The sequence below is a fragment of the Nicotiana tabacum genome, chromosome 12 (genome assembly GCF_000715075.1).
Source record: "Nicotiana tabacum cultivar K326 chromosome 12, ASM71507v2, whole genome shotgun sequence".
NCBI classification, from domain to species: Eukaryota; Viridiplantae; Streptophyta; class Magnoliopsida; order Solanales; family Solanaceae; genus Nicotiana; species Nicotiana tabacum.
This window is the reverse complement of record NC_134091.1, coordinates 114,938,816-114,962,107: the sequence shown is the minus strand read 5'-3', so window position 1 is coordinate 114,962,107 and position 23,292 is coordinate 114,938,816. Positions and strand designations below refer to the sequence as shown.

The 23,292-nt window shown below is 37.6% G+C and overlaps 2 non-coding genes across 2 annotated transcripts; both read left to right on the top strand.

Moving 5' to 3' along the window:
• The first annotated feature begins 20,394 nt into the window (after positions 1-20,394).
• On the top strand, positions 20,395-20,478 carry LOC142167732 (small nucleolar RNA Z159/U59). Its single transcript, XR_012697818.1, has one exon. It is a non-coding gene; the product is annotated as a small nucleolar RNA Z159/U59 (small nucleolar RNA).
• A 166-nt stretch (positions 20,479-20,644) lies between these two features.
• LOC142167733 (small nucleolar RNA Z159/U59) lies at positions 20,645-20,724 on the top strand. Its single transcript, XR_012697819.1, has one exon. It is a non-coding gene; the product is annotated as a small nucleolar RNA Z159/U59 (small nucleolar RNA).
• The last annotated feature ends 2,568 nt before the right edge of the window (positions 20,725-23,292 follow it).

Below are 23,292 nucleotides of genomic sequence, written 5' to 3'. Positions count from 1 at the left end.
CTTATGTTTAATTCTAGTTACCTCATGATGGCCTTTCCGGTTCATTTACCCATGATAGTATGATAAGAAGGATACATTACGTTGGTACTTGATTGAGTTAGGCACCGGGTGCCCATCGAGACCCTACGGTTTGGGTCATGACAAAAGTAGTATCAGAGTAGTTATGTCCTAGGGAATCTACAACAGTGTCTAATATAGTCTTGTTTATGGGTGTATTGTGCACCGCACTTATAAGCATGAAGCTACAAGGCATTTAGGACTGTCACTCTTTCTTCTTACTCTAGATCATGTGGTAGAGCTCAGTTGTAAGAATTCAAACTCTTAAATTTTATTTTATTTATAATACAACGATACCTACATCCAGAAAGACAGTTGATAAGCGATTGAATGTGGTTGTGGAAGAGTTAAGTGAGAGAAACTCGATTTTGCATCATGCTTATGATGAGTAAATGTGAGGTCTTCAGAAGATCATGTGTGTACTAAGATGTGTAAGATTCTTGATAAGGAGACCTAAGGCAAGAATATTTATCCACCCATATGGTGAAAAGAAATAAGAGAATCAGAAGGTAGATACAAGTTTCGGCAAGTAAAAGAAGCAAGATGAAGAAGGGTATGTGGTACCTAGTTAATGAAGATTATCAGTATTTGCAATTCAGACAGAGAAATACAAGTATTATGAGTTACTTTCAACAGTAATAGAGTTATATACAATTGGCCATATTCATCTTAATTACGCCCTATGGGAGCCAGCAGATATAGTTTAAGAGAATGATAGAATATCGGGATCCAGCTGGGGTTAGAGTAACCCAAAAATGGTGGATGGATTGTTATCATTAGCTAACATTTCCGAAGATAGTACAAATGTGGTAATAGAGACACCCATATGGTGAACTCTAGAATAGTATAGTCAGATATGAATACTAGACTGTTTAGAAATTTCAGAAGATAGGCACTGAAATCCTAGAAGGGATAAATATTTACCTTAGTATGACTCCAGCCCCTAGTAAAAAAAGGAGAATGTTAGGCATTCCGAAGAGCCAGTGAGATGAAGCAAGGGGAGCTAAAAGTGAAAGAACGTTTTGTTGAAGTTTTCAGAATAAAGTAATAGACAAAAATATTACCCGAAGAATAAGAAGAGAATAAATAAAGTATCATGAGTAAGATGTGATTTATGGGTGATAACGGTAAATCAAAATATGATACGATTATAGAGTCTATAGTCAAGTGAAATAAAAAGACAAGAGGAGACATGCCTTGAAATAATAGAAGAGTATAAGCCATAAAGTCATATCTTTCTTTCGAGAAATAAGTTGGTGACTCCAACATGATTACCACAAGGAAACGTTATACCCCAGAGTAATAGAAATTAGTATGAGCTGGTGAACAAGATAAAATGAATGTGAATTAGGGACCGAATAATTTGACAATAGTCGGCATCATGAGAATTGTAGAGATCACGTTCCGACGATAATAGAATGGACAACAAAAGAATAACCTTTAAAGGTCATCCAGGAAGACGCTTCCCTAAAGCGAGCATTGTGAGCAAAGTTAAGCTTAAGGGACTAAGTGTGCCAGTTACACTAGGTGTCACCCTCGTGCGTAAGAACTTTAGTTATTCTTGGTACAAAAGGGTTACCACAAGGTGGGTAAGATGACAGTAAAGATGTGAAAATATGCCAAATATGAAGAGGTAACTATGGAATAGTAAAGAAAGAGTGCGGTAAAAAGGTGAAAGAAATTAGATTTAATTTATTCAGATCCTACATATATTATACGACTCCAGAACATTATGCAAACATGATGTCGGCGAGAGGCAGTAAGGGTTCTGCACTAGATGATACTGATAAATAAATGGGAATGAACACTCGCTACATAAGGAGCCAGTACGAGAGGTAAGTTAAGACAAAGGACATAACCCAAGAGGGGTTTCGCAGTATATATATATATATATATATATATATATATATATATATATATATATATATGAGAATGGACCAACGAGTAATTATAGTTGATTCAGGAAGAGTCTAGTTATGGCTAGACAAGAGGATACAAATAAATTAACAGATCATGCAAAATAAACATAGTGAACCCCAACATAGAAAATCCAGTATCGCAGATACGAGATCGCAATTGTTGAAAAAAATTCAGATAGGAGTTGGGGTAGTTAAAAGTACTGTATAAGTGTTCCAAAAATAAAAGAGAGTGCCACTGGGGAGACATTCAAAATGTGAGTTCAGAAGCAACCCTACGAGTACAAGGGAGCGGAGGTATGTAACTAAGGTTAATTATAGGCGAGTAAGAACATCAAATACTCCTTCGGGTATACGATGTAATAAGATCGTATCTTTACAGGAGTCAGAGGGTCTCCACTATGTACTACCCCGAAAGACTAGCTAGGAAAATAAGGAAGAATGCTTCAACCTAAGCATAGTGACATAAAAATGGTCTTGTAATAATACTCTCACTATAATATTGTATACACTCCATAAGAAAGTGGCACCATCGTGGCTAATGAACGGAAAGTAAAAATCAAAGGTGATATTTGAGATCATATGAGTTACAGAAAATTCCAGTATTCGTGGACAACAAGATAAGCCAAGTATTCATGCAACAAGTGGCAGAATGACCAGGAAAAGTAATTGCTTACATTTAAAGACAAATGAGAAGGCACGAAAGGAAATATATGGTACTAGCAATTTAAAGAAAGATTGCGAGTAGTATAAATAGATATGTGTAGGTCGCAAGATAAAGTATGATAGAGCGACAAGGTTTTAGGTAGATAAGAGTAATGATATGATAAGGTGAGTGAGATGGTGACGAGAACAGGTAAGGCCTCGAGATTAAGCCTATCAAAACAAGAGAGTTAATGATTTCCATAAGTTATAGAAAGCTCGGTACAGTCTAAAGGAACTCAGAGGAGCCTAAGAATATGAGCAATTAAAAGAAATGAAATACTGCCCTGGTAGTAGAATAAGGATGTAATGGTGATAGATAAGAGGATGACGTTTAGGCTTTTGAATGAGTAATGATTTTAAGTCTAGCATGACATGAAAACTTGATATGAATCTAAAGTCTATTTATATCGCCTATATGAATTAACTTATATGACAATCCTTGAAGGATTTAAGTCACTTAAAGCATATACAATTCTTGGTCCTGAAGTATCACATTATAAGTGCAATTTGTGCACACATGTATCTTGCTATAACTATAAGTATGATAATATGATAGTAAGAGTCTTTACCCCTATGTGAAGATATTGAAATGATGATTACAAATAGATCACATGAGGGCAATACATCTCTATCAAGAATGATGATTTCAAAGTGCAACATATTCGTTCAAATTAATATGGTTGATTTGTTTATCAATTCTATACCAACAATATTTTGAAGATGGTGCACAAGATTGGAATGCAAAGACTCAAATATTTGAATTGATGCTCTCATCAGGGGGAGTTAATACATGTTATACTCTTTTTCCCTTACAAGATTTTGTCCCACTGGATTTTCTGTGCAACATTTTTAACGAGGCAACCAAAAAGCGTATTGTTAGACATGAGTATTCTTTTTCCTTCACTAGAATTTTTTCCCAGTGGGTTTTATTTTAGTTAAGGTTTTAACGAGGTACATTATTTGTTGAATATACATCCAAGGGGTAGTGTTATAAATAGAATTGTATTTAAGGTGTTTTAGAGAGATTTTAGGGTTTGTTACTTGGTGGCCAAGTCACTTTTCCCCTATAAATAAAGAGGTTCTATTCCATTCATCCCAAATTAATAAGAATTCTCTCTACTTTTCTCTGCAATACTTTTCTTCTTCTTTTATTGTTTTATAATATCATCACAATTAATGACAATTAAAATTAATACTTCAGTATAACAATTCTATTTTACTTCATCTAGAACAAACATTAACTTGTGTTCACAATTAATAACAATTAATACTTCCTCGAAAATTTAGCAATTACACAGGTATGTAACCAATTCTCGGATTTCTTTACCAGTGGAGTCGTCCGTGTATATTGTTTTTGATACCAAGTCATTGTGGAGTCCAAGTCAAACATTAACTTATCATCACAATTAATAATTCAATATTTTGGTTTTCTTTTAAATTAAATCCAGCTAAGTTGCTGTAATTAAATTTCAAAATAGCGAAATAGAGAGAAAAGAAACAAAATTCCTATATATTTACATATGTATAAATCAGTATTTTGGTTATTCTATTTTTAAAAATTAAAACCAATTAAATAACAATATATTTCAAAAATAACAAAATCGAGCAGAAGAAACTGATTTTACTAAATATGCAAATATTGTTTTACGAAATACGCCTACGTACGATAGAGGTTTCTCTTTTGAAGACTATGTCAGTGTTAGATCTGGTATTTGCGCTCCTTTGGGCATGTAATTTGCTGTAAACTTGTGATATGATCTTTTGGTAGCAATGTGTTGATACTTAGATTTATTTCGCTTCTTCGAGAAGAATATTTGATTGATGATTTTAAATTTTATTATTAAGACAAAGTACACGTGCAACGTGTGTAAGATGATACTGGTATATCAAAACATGCCAGATAATTTAATTGAAGAGTAGTCAACAATTATATGATCGAAAGCGTGTTCTGTTGGGCCCTTGCGTAAATGGCTTGATATGATAATTTAATATGTACTTGAATTCCTATCTGGCTTGATGTGATAATTTATTATGTACTTGAATTATATTCCTACCTTCAAATTGTTTAAGTTAAGTTATTTTTCTCATCAAAGAAGTTAAGATGCATATATATGGAGCGCTGGTATTTTGATTTTTTATTGGCTCTTTTCAATTTATATATTTTATTAGATGTGTAACGTTCAATCTTCATATTGTTCTTTTATATTGTATACAGTCAAAATCGGGTTCGCCTCTTGTGTGACTAATCGAGACTGAAATATGGTAGGTTAAAGTTCGACCTCGAATTATATCGAATCGAGGTGCGAAGTTATATTGTTAAGCTCGAGACCATGTCATCGAACAAAATCGAGATCAGACGAGATCGAGGGAAATTTGCCGAGTCGAATACCAGAAGAACAAAATATCCGCGATTGGTTGTAGATCACGACGGAAATCTCGGGACGTATCAAAGATATGCCGATTCATTAGCAAATCATGAGATTTTTTACCTTGTATAGAATTGTATCAAGAGTAGGACTCCCCTACTATATAAAGGGGGTCTGATCATTTGTAACATAGACCACATTACGCAACATAAAGCAATATACTATCATTTTCTAGCTTTTATCAGCTTGTTATTCTGTTCATACGTCAGTTGAGACATCTCTTGGTTCAAGGGTGATTGAACTCGAGGGCCAAGGCTATTTGATTTGTGTGGTTTGCATTTATTCTTTTATCGGCAATTTCAATTCTAATATGTTTCCTTAATTTGTATCAAGTTATATCATGTATCCTTAAAATCGCGTATAAATTTAATTGTTATTCGATTTTTAGGGTAAACAGTTTGGCGCACACTGTGGGGCTAAGGATAATAGTGATTACCTGGTACAAACTTTCATAATACACACTATTTTACACATGTTCTTTGGAGTATCTTTGATTCTAGGATCAAAATGTCGAACTCTCAGTCATCACCCCTACACGTGGACAATGATTTCGGTTACCACAACGAAAATGATAACATAACACCAGGGAAGGACGTACCTCCAGTTGGCCTCGATGGAGTTCCGGCTGTATATCCAATCAACGTCAGCTCGCATGTAGCCATCAATGCAAATTTGGCCGTCGATCCCGAAAGCAACATCCGTAGAGATGTTTGATCACCCACCGAGTAGGATCGAGCCCGAGCCGTCCCAGGAAGTTGCCCACATAGTCGAATTGGTTTCAAGAAAATCGAATGAGAAGGAATCGGAGGCCGATCCTGCAATCATGAAGATGCTCGAATAACTGACAAAACGAGTTGAGTCAGGGAAAAAGAAGATCGAGGCAAACGACAAGAAGGTGGAAACTTACAACTCCAAGGTCGATCAAATCCCGGGGACACCACCAATATCGAAGGGTTTGGATTTCAAAAAGGTCGTGCAAAAACCCTTCCCCCTAAGTGCGGCTCCCAAACCGATTCCCAAGAAGTTCCGCATGTCCAAGATTCCTAAATACAATGGAACGACCGACCCAAATGAGCATGTCACCTCTTACACATGTGCTATCAAAGGGAATGATCTAGAGGATGACGAGATTGAATTTGTCTTGCTAAAGAAATTTGGGGAAACCCTATCAAAGAAAGCTATGATATGGTACCACAATTTACCACCTAACCTATTGATTCGTTTGCTATGCTTGCAGATTCTTTTGTAAAAGGCACACGTTGGGGCCATCAAGGTCGAAACCAGGAAGTCATACATTTTCAAGGTAAGGCGGAAGGACAATGAAATGCTCAAAGAATTCATGTCTCGATTCCAAATGGAACAAATGGATCTGCCATCGGTCGCCAATGATTAAGTTATTCAAGCTTTCACCCAAAGACTCAATGTTCGAAGTTCAGTGGCTTCGCAGCAGTTGAAGTAGAATTTGATAAAATACTCAGTCGCTACTTGGGTCGATGTGCACAATCGGTATCAATCAAAGATCAGGGTCGAAGATAACCAACTTGGGGCTCCTTCTGGGTCTGTTTATCCTATCATGCCCGTTGATAGAATCAAAAGGGACATTGACCGAGAACCAAGGTTGAACATGGATCGGTACCGGCCGTATAATGGAGATCGTAGGAGCAGCGGATATGGGCGAAATCCTGTACGAAATGAAAGAAGGAGTGATCGAGACCAGAACTCTCAAAGGCTTATGAGTAAGAACGTCTTCGACATACCTATCGGACCTAAAGAGGCACCACGATTATCAGAATATAACTTTAATGTTGACGCAACCTCCATTGTATCGGCTATCGGACGCATCAAAGAAACCAAATGGCCTCGACCTTTACAAACCGATCCATCCCACAGAAATCCCAACCAAATGTGCAAATATCATGGCACCCATGGCCACAGAACGGAAGATTGTCGACAGTTGAGAGAAGAAGTAGCCAGGTTATTCAACGACGGGCACCTTCGGGAGTTTCTGAGTGATCGAGCCAAGAATTATTTCAGAAACATAGATTCTAATAAACAAAACGAGAACGAAGAACCTCAACACGTCACTCATATGATTATCGGAGGGGTCGATGTTCCCCAAGGTTCGATGTTTAAATGCACCAAGGTGTCAATCACGAGGGAGAAACGAACTCGGGACTATATACCAGAAGGAACCTAATCTTTCAACGACGAGGATGCAGAAGGAATCATACAGCCCCATAATGATGCACTGGTAATATCTGTACCGATAAATAAACCTCGAGTTAAACGTGTGTTAATTGATCTAGGTAGTTTGGCCAACATCATTCGATCAAGGGTCGTAGAACAACTCGGTCTACATGACAAAATTGTGCCCACGGCTCAAGTTCTAAACGGATTCAACATGGCTTGTGAAACTACTGAGGGAGAAATAACATTACCAGTGAACGCAACCTGGACCATCCAGGAGACCAAGTTTTATGTGATCGAAGGAGACATGAGATATAACGCCCTGTTCAGGAGACTGTGGATTCACAACATGAGGGTTATGCCCTCAACCCTTCACCGGGTGCTAAAATTCCCAACACCAGAAGGGATTAACAATCTACGGGGAGAAGCCCGCCGCAAAGTAAATGTTTTTCGTCGATGAAGTGATTCCAATATCGATACTCTCATCGACAAAGGAGTCAGATTCGAAAGCAAAACAGGAAGCCGAATAGCAATCACAGTCGTCGGCCTCAACCCAACTAGATAAGCAGGGGAATGACGAAGATGATGATTATGAGGTTCATCGATCCTTCATAGTCCCAGATGATTCCGACACTACCAAATCAAAGGTCGAAGAGCTTGGACCCAAAATTCCATCCGGTGAAGCAGAAAAAGAGACCCCAGTACGAGATCAAGCATGCCTTCATCAAAGACGAGGTAACTAAGCTTCTTAAAATAGGGTTCATCCGGGAAGTCAAATACCCCCAATAGCTAGCAAACATAGTAGCAGTCCCAACGAAAGAGAACAAACTAAGAATGTGTGTGGATTACAAAGATTTAAATAAGTCATGCTCCAAGGACTCTTTTCCTTTGCCTAACATCGATCGCATGATCGATGCTATGGCTGGTCACGAGATCCTCAGTTTTCTTTATACCTATTTCGGGCACAACCAAATACAAATGAACCCGGATGATCAGGAAAATACCTCATTCATCACTAAGTATAGCACATACTACTATAACGTAATGCCATTTGGATTAAAAAATGTTGGTTCCACTTACCAACACCTAGTAAACCGGATGTTCGATGAACAAATAGGGAAATCTATGGAATTTTACATTGATGACATGTTAGTTAAGTCCCTGCGAGCAGAGGACCATTTGAAGCATTTGCAGGAAACCTTCAGTATATTGAGGAAGTACAACATGAAATTAAATCCAAAAAAATGTGCGTTCAGAGTCGGGTCATGTAAATTTCTTGGATTCATGGTATCCCACCGAGGAATCAAGATCAACCCTAACAAGATCAAAGCTATCGAGGATATCACGGTAGTGTACAACATAAAGGCCGTGTAGAGGCTAACCGGATGTATAGCCGCCCTGGGATGATTCATCTTGTGGTCCTCCGATAAGAGTCATCGATTTTTCTCATTGCTGAAGAAGAAAAATAACTTCACATGGACTCCAGAATGCCAATCGGCCCTGGAAGAACTTAAGCGATACTTGTCGAGCCCGTCATTCCTTCACACGCCGAGGGCAAACGAACAACTGTACTTATATTTGGCAGTATCAGAGATAGCGGTAAGTGGAGTCCTAGTTCGGGAAGAACAATATACGCAATTTCTGATTTATTATGTTAGCCGGACCTTGGGTGAGGCCGAAACAAGATATCCCCACCTAGAAACAATTGGCGCTTGTTTTGTTAAGCGCCTACTATGAGAGCTTCCGGTCCTTGAGTATGAGTACTCCTATCCACTATTGGGTTCATAACCGGTCCTATTGAATTAGTTGCACATGAGTACGGTCTTTTCGGGGTCGGGGTTCCCTTTACCAGGATTTCCCCTTGGCAGATAGAGCGGAAACAGAAAGCGATATATTTGTTGTTATTATAGGTTAAAACATTATGTCTATCCTTATAGGATAAGAAGGCTTTCTCTATTGTAGATAGGACACACTACAAAAGCCTCAATAAGGCCAAAGAAGTTATCCAATTCTGCCGTTTATAAATTATTATGCCAGACGTCCCAGCCTGAAACTGAAACCGCACTTTCAATGCCACCCTATATGTGTTGTGACAACTTACCCATTACGAAATATAATGCATAAACCCGAACTCTCGGGACGATTGGCCAAATGGGTCATGGAAATTAGCGAGTAAGATATCGAATATCGACCCCGAACAACCATTATGTCTCAAATCTTGGTAGATTTCGTGGCCGACTTCACGCCGGCCCTAATACACAAGGTCGAAAGAGAGTTGTTGGTAAACTCGGGAATGTCCTCGAAAATCTGGACCCTCTTTATGGACGGTGCATCGAACGCAAAAGGGGTCCTGACTTGGCATTGTACTGAAGCCACCCACGGGCAACATGGTTAGAAAATCCATTAGAACTGTGAAGTTGACTAACAATGAGGCCGAATATGAGGCCATGATTGCAGGTCTCGATCTAGACAAAAGCTTGGGAGTGGAGGTGATCGAAGCTAAGTGCGACTCCCTCCTTGTGGTGAATCAGGTTAACAAAACATTCGAAGTCAGAGAAAAATGAATGCAAAAGTACCTAGATAAGTTACAAGTAACATTACATCGGTTTAAAGACTTTGCAGCACGTGCCTCGAGATCAAAATAGTGAGGCCGATGCCCTCGCAAACTTAGGGTCGTTGGTCGAGGACGACGAGCACAATTAAGGGTCGTTGTGCAACTCACGAGGTCAGTAGTCAAAGAAGGTCATGCCGAGATAAATTCCACAAGCTTAAATTGGGATTGGAGAAATAAATAAGTAGAATATTTGAAGACCAGGAAACTTCCCTCAGATCCAAAAGAATCGAGGGGCCTGCGTACAAAGGAAGCCCGATTCACCTTGTCCGAAGATGGAACCTTGTTCAGAAGAATGTCCGCTGGCCCACTAGTAATATGTCTTGGACCGAGAGATACTAAGTATTTTCTGAGGGAAGTTCACGAGGGCACTTGGGGAAATCATTCAGGTGCTGAATCATTGGTTCAAAAGGTAATTAGAGCCGGCTATTACTGGATCGATATGGAAAAAGATGCGAAGGAGTTTGTTCGAAAATGTGACAAATGCCAAAGATATGTTCCAATTATTCACCAACCCGGAGAATTGCTGCATTCAGTCTTGTCACCATGGCCATTCATGAAGTGGGGAATGTACATAGTTGGCCCTCTTTCATGGGCACCAGGTAAGGCTCAATTTATCTTATTTATGATTGATTATTTTTCTAAGTGGGTTGAAGCACAGACATACAAGAAGGTTAGGGAGATGGAAGTCATCGACTTCATTTGGGACCACATCATATGTCGGTTCGGGATACCATCCAAAATTGTGTGTGACAACGGGAAACAGTTTATCGACAACAAAGTGACCAAGTTTCTAGAAGATCATAAGATCAAAAGAATCTTATCGACACCTTATTACCCTAGCGAGAACAAGGGCAAGCCGAATCGACCAATAAAACCATAATCCAAAACCGTAATAAGAGGTTAACCAACGCCAAAGGGAAATGGAAGGAGATCCTACCCGAAGTCCTTTGGGCATACCGCACGACTGCGAAATCCAGTACCGGGGCTACTCTGTTTTCATTGGTTTATGGTGTCGAAGCCTTAATAATGGTCTAAGTCGAGGAACTAAGTATCAAATATCGATATGCAACAAAGGAGTCAAATGACGAGGCCATGAATATGAGCTTGGAACTATTGGATGAAAGGCGTGAAACTGCCCTTGTTCGATTGGATGCCCTTGTTCGATGGCCCAACCTTCGATACTTTAATGTCGGGGACTTAGTGCTAAGGAAAGTCGCACTAAATACCCAGAATCTGAATGAAGGGAAATTGGATCCGAACTGGGAAGGACCGTACCAGATTTTTGAGGTCACCGGGAAAGGATCTTATAAGCTCGGAATGATGAACGGAGAACAACTACCGAGCAATTGGAATATATCCCACCTAAAATGATATTACTACTAAGGTACGACCCCATTTAATTTCCTTTTTATTTTGGACTAACACTTGCAGGTGATTAACAAGAAGCGGCACGAAGTTTTTAGGTCTGATAACACGTGTTGCACTCTTTTTTTCTTAGATCGGTTTTATCCCAAATGGGTTTTTCGGCAAGGTTTTTAATGAGGCAACAATGCATCGTGCTAACTTATAATCAAGTCTGATCATGAATCGGTATCGAAAATCAATTCAACAATATTCGAGGTCCCTCTACAATCAACCTCGAATACTGGGGGGGGGGGTATTACCCTCAGATATGCATTACCTTCAGATATCAACTTTAGCGAGGAAATTACTTCGTAAAGGAAGGGTCTCGATAGGGTAGGATTTATTGTAAGGGACAAACGGTCAAACGAATCGTGCCCACATAGATTACTTGAGCCCTGTCATAAAACATATACACATGTATGACTGCTTTGCACAAGAATACAGAGAAGTACTTGCCTTGCAATCATCTTATGTTATAAATATTTTCCTCTTTACATCCCTTAAAGAGTTTAATACTTCTTATCTCCTGAAAATAACGAGCCCAATGGCAGTCTATAACCGGAATACGAACTACCACTCCCTCACTCGGGGACTGCCAACAAAAAAACTCGAGCAAGCCCAAGTCACTAGGCTTCAGGGGCATAAGACCTATTAGGCAACTCCCCTATTTTTAAAGTCCACAGATACCCTACTCGGGGACTATTATCTTAGGCAAGACCGGATAGCTCGGGAAAAGAAGTCCAATGGGCAGCGCCCAAACTAAAAGGCTACGGTCAAATTAATATGGCTTAGAGACGTCTGAAACTCGTAACAAAAACTAGGCCTTCGAAAAAGAAATTTTTTCACAACCGGTTCTAAAGGCTACCCTCGGCAAACTACAATCTCGGCTACCTACTTAGGGAAAAGGTTCTGGTAACACCGAACCCCCAAGACGCCTTAAAAATAAAGTAGGGCAAAGGCAAGGTTTGTTTGAACTTTCGGACACAACCTAAATTACTTTATGTTAAGGCGTTTCAGCCCTTATGAATACAAGTAATAAAGCAAAGGAAAATTTTGAAAGCCAAAGGGGAAAGAAAGCCTTGTATATATAATCTTTTTACAAATGCCAGAATAGCCTGATATAGATATGTACAATGCCCAAAGCGTCCTTAAAAGATGCAAAAAGCAAAAAATAAAAACATCTAAAGGCCTAAGTGGTATGGTCCTCATCGGGGGCAGCGTCTTCATCCTCGGGGTCTTCCCCACCTTCAGATTCAGTTAAGCTCTCAGAGCCTTCCCCTAAAAAGCCAGCTTCCAACACCTGGCTTCTTCTACCTTGACATTCTCGATTTCCGCCAGTATGTCAAAGCCCTGAGCATGGACTCCCCCCTTCGAGCTTCCTACTTTAAATGATCCATCATTCTCTTGTCATGTGCTTGAATAACCTTGACGTCAACCTTGAATTGGGCCACTTTAGCATCAGCCTTGTTATTGGCAACGACCACCTCAGATTTGGCCGCCTCGAGCTTTGTGGCCAGGCTCTCTTGGCCAGAAATAGCCGAGTTAAGCTCAAATTGGAGCTCCTCGATCCTCTTGGCCTGCACTGAGGTCTTATACTTTGAATCCCGAAGTTGAGCCTTAGCCGATGTCAGTTGTGCTTGGACAACTTCCTTTTACAAGTTTATGAGGTCCATGTTTTTCTTGAACTCATCGGCCTCAGTTTGTATCGCGTATACCTGCGCCTTGAGCTGCCTTATTTGTTCAAGCCTTTGTCGAACCTGCAGGATCAGATCATTCGCCATTGAGTTCAGTTCGTCAACACTGTCTTCAAGTACTCGATTTACTTGCTGGGTCCACTCGGTACGCTCCTCCCGAGACACTTCTAACTAGGTCTGAAACTTCTCACTCAGAAACTTACAAGTATCCCTCTTCTCGGTGAGTTCCCGAACCTCAGCCTCATGCTGGGTTAACTCCTCCCGGATTTAGAGGAAAGCCTCATGGTGCAATACCGAGGCCTGCAAGCATAAAGAAAGGTGTTAGGATTATTTACAACTTTAAATTTAAAATAAATAATGAAGTGACACTCGAAGTTACCCGATTCAAGGCGTGTTGGGCCTCAATGAATAGGCAAGGCGCTTCCACCGCGTCCATCATAGCTTGGTCCTCTTCGATCACCAAGCAACTAAGGTAGCTAGCACCCCCCACGGGGGTAGACAAAACCCGGGCATCCTCCGGGATAGAGAAAACTATCGACCGCTTGCGGTCAAGGTTAACACTTAGGGACGAGAACCGAGCCACCAGCTTTGGGCTCGATGAAGACCCACTGGCACCTGATGACGGTACCTTCCTTGGCACCAGCAAGTCACTAAGCTGGTGACATCTTCTGAGGCAGTGGAATCTAACCCATCCAAGAAGTTATGGATATCAGTCGCCCCCTGAGGCCCCTCGTAAGAATGACCTTCTAGCATACCAGCCTCGCGTATCATGGCGTCTGAGATTTGAAGGGACCCGGTAAGGTCGATCGCCCCAAGATTGTCCCTCGGGGCACCTCCCTCTGCCAGAGAAGTGTCAGCCCCGGTCTCTCTCTCGATCTCCCTGGCCTAGGGCAAAGAAGCCGCACCTCGTTCTGGTTCGCAAGTACCGACCAATGTCGTCTCAAAAGCCTCCTCAGTTCGAGGCAAAGCGGTCCGCACCCGAGCCACTAGCTCAGAGTTATCTTCTTATTCTTCAGGCTCATCCATCAGTCGGCGGATCGAGTCCGATGGGAGGGCGCTGGTACTTTTCTTAGCTTTACGCGCCAGCCTCTTCTTTGGTTTTTTCTTCTCCGAGTCTAGAGAGCTCGGACCCCTCTTCTTCTTTTTCTCGTCATCTTGCTTCGGACAAGGGAATCGAGAGGCTCATCCTCACCCTTAGATGGAGGCCTCATAGCAACGTCCTTGGGGAGACCTACAAAAAAAATAGAGCCGATAAGAATTCGACAACACAAGGAGAAAGTCAAAACCTTATCGAACTAGAAAAGGAAACTTACCATGATTATGGGAATCCCACCGACCCTTCGATAATTCCATCCAAGTACGCTCGAAGTATGGTCTCTGTGACACAAGGTCCTCGACCCATTCCTTGAGTTGAGGAACCACATCTGGCATCTAGGCCACAACTGTAACACCTAAAACACCAATAAGAAAGAAGATAAGAGGAGAAGCAATAGATTAAATCTTCTAGGCAAAGTAATACTTACGTTTCATATTCCATTTCTCGGGAAATGGCATGTCCTAGGCAGGGATCAAATCTCAAGTCTTTATTCGAACAAAACGATCCATCCAACCTCAGTCCCGAGCCTCATCTATACTCGAGAATGGGGCCCTATTGGCCCGGCAAGCAAGCTTGAATAGCCCCTCTCGATAGAGTCGGGGACTATAGAGACGCATAAGGTGATCGAGGGTAAAGGGACACCCCAAGATTTTGTTTACGAAGAATCGAAGGAGAATCACTATTCTCTATAATGAAGGGTGAATCTGGACAAGAGTCACGTCGTACCTCTTGCATAAGGCAATAATGATCGGGTCTAAGAGACCCAACGTGAAGGGGTAAATGTAAACACTTAAAAAACCATCCACGTGGGTAGTGATTGACTTCTCATGCGAAGGAACCACCGCATGTTTATTGGCCCAGTTGCAATCTATTTTAACCTTGGTGATGAGATCATCGGTGATCGTACATATGTACCTCAAGACCGACTCGCATCGACCCGGTACCGAGGAAATTTTTTCAATCTTAAAATTGGCAACGGTCGGGCACCCAGTAGGAACGAACTCCTTAGGGTGTGGTTCCGCCGCAGCCCCCGTTGCCAGCAGGTCGTGATGAAGAGATGACCTCCTTTTGCGGGACCGTCTTAGAAATTTTCGCCATTGTAGAATAGAAGAAAAGGAAATTAGGAAGGTATGTTTAGCGGTTTGCTAAAAGTTCAAGAAATTCGGGTGAAGAGTTGGAGAGCAAAGGGATTTTTGAAGAACAAAAATAGGAAGAGCTTTGAACATAAAGTTTGAATAAATGAAAGTTAGGGTATTTATAGTTTGCTGATGACGGTTCAAAACTCGTAGTGGCCTACCAGTAATTGACAGGCATTCAATACCTTGGTAATTGGACTAACGGGACGTTTCGGTATCCGTTTGTCGCTTATGTCATAGTCGGGTGTCTCAGTGGCCGTTTGTCGCTTACGTCATGGCCCATCGAGATGGGATTCAGAAGTTCATATTGTTTCTCGTCATCTTCTCTCCTAGAAACGTATGGACTATTTGTATATGGTCAAAACCAGATTCACCTCTTGTGTGACTAATCGAGACTGAAATATGGTAGGTTAAAGTCGGACCTCGAATTATTTCGAACCGAAGTGCGAAGTTATATCGTTAAGCTCGAGACCATGTCATCGAACAAAAATCGAGATCAAATGAGATCGAGGAAAATTTGCCAAGCCGAATAACAGAAGGACGAAATATCCGCGATCGGTTGTAGATCACGACGGAAATCTCGGCACATATCAAGGATATGCTGATTGATTAGCAAATCATGAGATATTTAACATGTATATAATTGTATCAAGAGTAGAACTCTCCTACTATATAAATGGGGTCTGATCATTTGTAACATAGACCACATTACGCAACATAAAGAAATATACTATCATTTTCTAGATTTATCATCTTGTTATTCTGTTCATACATCAGTTGAGACGTCTCTTGGTTCAAGGGTGATCGAATTTGAGGGCTAGGGCTGTTCGATTTGGTAAACAGTTTGGCGTAAGGCTATTCGATTTGTGTGATTTGCATTTATCTTTTTTATCGTCAATTTCAATTCTAATCTGTTTCCTTAATTTGTATCAAGTTATATCATGTATCCTTAAAATTGCGTATAAATTCAATTGTTATCCGATTTTTATGGTAAACACATATCACTAATGAAAGAAAAATAACAAAAGGAATAGAGGAAAGGTTAGGCGTGATTAAACATAAATACATGATTTTACTTATAATGTTAAGGTATTGTTTTGTATTAACATATATATTTTCCTTTTCTTGACTAAACTAAACCAAACCTATTATCTTTTGAAGGAAACAATAGCTTGACTACTTCACCTTTTTTGTCTAGGCCAAGCCAAGGTAAAGTAAATCGGTTTTACAATTGTTGGACGGAGGTAAATTATTTCTGCTGGTCCTTTATAGTTTGGCTCTTCTTTGTTTTAACTTTTAATCTCAATTATACCCCTTATAAAATAAACTATTTTATGATTTTGCAATGTAATAAATAAATGAGAGTCTAAAACGCAAAAATAAAAGGATAAGATATAAATAAAAAAATTATGGATAGATTAAAAGCCCGTTTGGATTGGCTTATTTTAAGTATTTTTAAGCCAGAATAGTTTTTAAGTCATTTTGTAGTGTTTGGATAAAATAAAAAGTGCTTTTAAGCACTTGTTTTTATGCTAAAATAACCCCCAAAATATTAAAAGCCAAAAGTTAGAATTTCTAACTTATGAATTATGCTTAAAAGCCACTTAAAATAAGCTCATCCAAACGGGTTCTAAGAGTATAAAATGGAAAGAACCCCCAAAGTTAGAAAATTATTTTTAAAAGAAAAATTCTGTTGAATCTTACAATTATAGTTTGTTAAGTATTTGATGCCTTGACGGAGACTAAAAAGTCTAATTTTTGGCAAACATAAAGGATCAAAAGTGCCCAAGAATATACTTTTTAAGAGACCACTTTAAACTTATCCCATATGTAGGGACACTTTTCCGTCATTTATAGTATATTAGTATCCACCTACAGCGTCAGCTAATTTCAATTTCACCACCGAAGGATCTTCTCTCCGACGGCAGCTGAGAAATTTTCCATCGGAATACATAGAACCCTTCCCTGCTTGCAACTTTCCATTCAATTCCAACTAGCTCGATCCCTTTAATATTTTCTTGATCCCGAATCCCTATCGCAATTGTAATGGCAGACATCCCTCCTGCCACTTTTATATTTTTGTTAATTAGGCTCTAAAGAGACGATTTTTATGTTACAAAGAAAAGAAAAGTAATTTTTGTGTTACAAAGGCAAACTATTCGGTAAGATTTACTCTAAAAAATATATACTATTTTTACCAAATATTTTCCAAACAACTAAGCATTCAACTCAACCTCTTATTTGCATAAACTTTAGTAGACATAGTTATTCGATAAAAGTACTTAATCAAACAATCAAGGTAAACTCACACAACATGTTACTTTAAGAAGAAAAAAAAACTACTATACTCGAATAGAAACTATTAATTATCTTGTTTTTATGAGCGCAACGTTAGTAAGAAGAGGGTTCAATTGAATCCCCTTTGTCGAAATATTATATTTTGTAAATAGAGTAAAAATAAAATATTTTATTTGGTTATATATAAAATGTTGGATTCTCTTAACATAAGAAAAAACTCTTATAATAATAAAGGGGGTCCAAATGTTGCTTTAGATCACAAGCTTGAATCCTAACTATGACATTTTATTTTATTATTATTATTATTATTATTATTATAAGATCTTTACACAAATAGTCGGCCAGATTTACTGCTTACTTTTTCTAATCTAGATACATAGATTATACACTAATTATATATGATTATCAAATATTATATATGAATTATACTTATTATTTACATTCGCCGACTATTTTTAGTTAATTCTTCATATAATTAAAGCTTTTGTGTTTATTTTGCTAATACGAATAATTATTAAAAGTTAAGAAAGACAAGTAGTAGAGGTTTTACACTGGAGGACTGTCCTGGCTATACAAGTTCGGGAACAATCATTATTGAAAGCAAGTAAAACATAAAGAGGGGGTTCTTCATAGTGTAGAGGATGGCAACGTTGATGGCCTGCGCAAGGAGCTAAAGTCATGACATGCTTAGCAAGTAGATCCGCTACAGTGTTGGCTTCACGACAAATATGCTGAAGCTCTGGATGTCTTAGCATTATCAGTAATGACTTGCATTCCAAACTAATAGGTAAGTAAAGATCAATTCATGCATGCAAGACTTTTTGCATTACCTGAGAATCCGTTTCTATCTCTAGTGGATAAAGGTAAAATTGTTGAGCAATTTTTAATCCTATCAACAAGGCTTGTAATTCTGATTTGAATTCTGACGAGCACGGGATTTTTGTGGAGAAACCACGAATCCACTGACATTGATTGTTTCTAAATACTCTAGCAACACCACATATCTTAGTGATGGGATTAAAAATGCCGTTAATATTAAGTTTTAAAATAAAATGATATGGGGGGAGGGGGGACATTTAATATATTCAAGGGTGGAAATGGGAAGGGGAGTTGGAGATGGAAGTAGGTCAATTAAATGAGTACCAACTCTCTTCTATAGTCTCGGTCCATAGTTGTTGACTCTGTTCCTTATAGCCTAACGTTCGGGATGAAGCCAATAAAAAAAAAGAGGTAATGAAATTCGATACATGGAAGAGAATATTATTTTATGAAGACATGTGCATGCAAGTTATTGAGGAAATTGTGATTTCGGTTGGTCCAGATATGCCAAATGATGAATGAGGTAAGTAAAATTTTGGGAACTTCAATTCCTTGGTAGGTGAAAGACCAGTGAATGTTGGTACAGTGCATTATAAGCTAAGCAGTGAAGGAAATAGCGTTAGTAGTGCTAATATTAAAGAATTTCCAATGCACTCGAAAAAAAGACAATAGAGAGATTCAGTTATATCGCACAAGAGTAGCAGTGAGGGTGGTGAAGAACATTAATAGATGACAAATATGAAGCAGTAGGTACTCGATTAAGAATGAGTAGACAAAAAAATGTTTTTATCTCATTGGGGATATGAAGGGTCCAAATCCATTTGATATCAGGCGGTTTGGCAGGAAGAATACAATGGGTTGCAAGATAAAAGTGGTAAGTTGATTTAGCGGAGAATGAGCCTGTAGAATTAGCAAGCCAACAATATGTATCAGGTCGTGAAAAAGTAGGATTAAATTACGTATTATGGATGAGAAAAGAGAAATCTTCAGGTAGTTCACCCAATTACCAATGGATAGAAGGTGATCCAGTGTAAGGAATTGTTCGTTATGAGTTAAAAGACCTTGGATAAGGCTACGAAGCGTGGAGTTATTGGGTAGCCAAATATCAATCAAGATGTTAATAGAGGTTTAGGTGCGTGCCAATGTTAATTAAAGTTAATTCTTCATATAATTATTAGTGGAAGTGACACCAGATAGCCATTTTTAAGCATGTTTAAAACGTATTTAAAGATTAGCCAATTTTACTCAAATTTCAGGACACGACGTCCTAGAGTTTAAACCTCAAAGTTCAAAATTCAGGACATCGTGTCCTAAAGTTCGAAAATTGTGTCCTGAAGTTCAAATCTTATGTCCTGAATTTTAAATTAGTACTTCAGAAATTCAGGACACTTACTCCTGAATTTCAAATTAGCAGCTAAAAAATTCAGGACACTAGGCTTTGAATTTCCAAATTCAGGATACTTAGTCCTAAAATTTGGGTAAATTAACTAATCTTTAAATATATTATAAATTATGAATATATTTTAAATAATAGGCTTAAAAGTAACTATTGCTGCACTTCACCCTAATTATCAAGCAAGATGGGCCAACATGTTGTGAAGAGCCCAAGCAGTTGATCACTAAATTATAGCCCAAACTGCCTAGGGCTCTATAATTCCCACCGTCATTTTGTCCTTATAAAATCCAGGCACCAAGTCTTTGTATGAGTGTATGTTTGCTCCGCAGCAAAATAGTGAACGGACGCTAGGGTAACGAAGGCTGCGCCTTCTCTTTTAGCTTTGCTCTTAACTTTTTTAGTTTTTATTTTTTAACTTTGCTTATAATTACCTTATACCGAAGTGTTTTTTCTTAATTTTCTCTCTTTGATGATCATTATTCATCTATTGTGATTTGAAGAGGAAAATCTATGTATTCTTTGTTCATATTTGTTTTCCTATTACCTCTTTCCTTAGTCTGTTTTGTGTTTAGTGCTATCTTTTTTCAAGTTGGTATATAAAGGGCTTGTATTTTTTGATTCTCCTATGAAATAAAGATCTCTTTTTGTCTCTGATGATGATCAAAAATATAACTTTCGTTCTTCTGAGATTAACCATGCGGAAAGTTATGGAGACCTGAACTGAAGAGACAAGGTGATTTTGATTCACACATCATTTCCTTTTAATTTCAAGATTTTATTTGCAAAAAAAAAAATCCCAATCTATTGGAAGTGGGCTTGTTCTTTTATTGAAATTATTTTTAAACAATATAAATTTTTATTTTTGTATGTTGAATTTGTTATGGTGATCTTATTTTGTGTCTAATGATGATCATTTGAAACATTTACTGAGGTTTTATCTTGCTGAAAAATCTTTGGAGACCTGAACTGAAGAATCACTAATAAGATCAGTATTTCTCATGTGTTTCTGTCTTTTTGGGTATTTTTAGGTCTTTTTCTTGTGATCTTCCTGTCCTTAATAATACTGAGTTTCAACTCCAATTAATTAATTTGATCCATATAGGAATTCTAACAGATTAGTAAGTATAAAAATTTCACACAAAAGCAAGTATTTTAAACCCAAAATCCTAAAATGAAGAATGTTCTTTTGATTTCACTTCTAGATCCAATTGACATCTTATCTTATATTGATTCAGATTTAAAAAATTGTAAAATGTAGCTTCGACAAAGTAGTTTTCTTTATTCTAGTAGTGCGATTAAGCATATACTTAATTGTTGATATTGCACGTAGAAAGGGGTATTAATTATTAGGATTAAGTAAACTGTGGATTGTTTAAAATCATTACTTGATCATGACTAAAACCGCAAATTTGTTACCAGTAAAATGAGTTAGGTCAATAATATGTTTCAATTGAGAGTTATATTCGAACGAAAGTAGGGGTAAAATCAGATTTGCTCAGAAATAAAATGGCGTATCAAAGCAAGAAATAAATACTAACAAAATGACACCTTTACATTCGTATTCATTATAGACCTTTAATTTTGTCAAATTATATATTTGTCACCAGCTAATTTCAACAAATACTACTTTAAATTCTTCAGAAATAGGAATAAGTACTTCAGTGTATGCACAAAATTAGGTTGGAAAAATAAGAATTAAAATGAAAATTTATACACAAACCAAGGTATTTGTGGGAGCGGTATCAAATGGACAGATTGAGTGAAAATTGAATGGCTTGAAATCATCGTTTAATTATAACCACTGTTTTAAAAGATATTTTCGGATCGAGTTTTAGGGCGAGCACCAAAAATGACTCAGGTGATGGTGCGGGGTCAAGAGGTGTATGCTCAGCAATTTGGGGCGTACGTTCGGGCGTTTGAGGTGTGTTTTTGTAGTGAGACGTAAGTCCTTTAGATTTTTTCAAATTAAAATAAATTTTGGTAAATAAGTCTATATAATACTTAGATTCTCAAAAGTCAGCTTGTAATTATTCAAAAGTTTTAAAAAGTATCTGAAATATTAAATTTAAAAGTCAGGACTTTTTTTTATTGATACAAGCCTTCAATTTATGGTCTTTCTAATTCTTTATCTTGTCAGTTAGTTTGTTACTATCTCCCAAAAGCAACGAATAATCAATTTTTATTTTTTATTATTTTTGCAAATGCACAAAGAACTTCATTAGCAAGTTCAAAGTTCAAATTGTAGGTTAATCGTCCTTTTTGTTCTCCATATAGAAAATTTTATTTTTTTCAAGCTTGTAAGGACCGTATAGTAGATTATTTATGTATATATATACACACACACACACACACACACACACACACACACACACACACACACACATATATATATATATATATATATATATATATATATATATATATATATATATATATATATTTTATAAATTTATGTAATTTTACTTATTTATAAATATTTATGTAATTATATTATTTTATAAAATATTAAAAATTAAATACAAATGAGGGTCCCGTGCCTCGAGTTTACGTCTCGTTTTACGCCCACGTCTTTTAAAACACTGATTATGACTAAATATGCAAATGTGTTAAGTCAATAATATGTTTAAATTGAGATGTAATCGAACTAAAAGTAGAGAGTTAATATAGTTTTGGATAGAAGTAAAATCATTATTAAATCAAGAAACAAATATAATAATATGATACCTAATCTTTTGAGGTGAAATTAAAAAATAGTCAGATTTACAAGTTATAATTGCAAAATAGGCATAGTTTCAAAAGTAATCGAAATTTAGCCATTTTTCATGTAAAGATAAATCTGAACGAAAACATTGTTCAAAATTCGAAAAATATTCTAACATAATATATTGAGTTCGAATTTTTACATGTGAAATTCCAGCATAATATACTGGAGTTCCAGCATAATATGCTGGATATTCATACACAGGTGCATCAATCTCCAGTATATTATGCTGAAACTTTTCGTGTTGCAGCAAAATAGTGATTATTTTTTAATAACTTTACAAATACTGACTATTTTTCAATTATCAATTCGAAAATTGGCTAGCCCGTGCTATTTTCACAATCTTTTTACTCATTATGGGCCTTTTCTTTTCTAAAGCTAAACTCTTTAGAAATGGGAAACATGATAGTGGTTCAATTTGTTTGCTTCTATAGCTTCTACTTTCTCTCTAAATGGTATAGGAGAGAATAGATACATAAGTATTATCTTCAGGTAAAAATTCTTTTTTGTCAAACAAACTATTATTTCACTCGAAATATTGATCGAAAAACCAATTTTCAAATTACTTAGGACCCGTTTGACCATAGATTTTGTCAAAATAAACTTGAGTTTTATTTGGCAAACACATGTTTGGCCATAGATTTTGCCTACATTTTGGCCAAATCTCAAATCCCAAATGCCAAATCCCAAAACCAGCTCAATAGTTGATTTTGGCCTGGGCCAAAATATCACTATTATATTTTTTAAAAATTGCCCCAAACTTTTATATTTTATAAAAGAGCC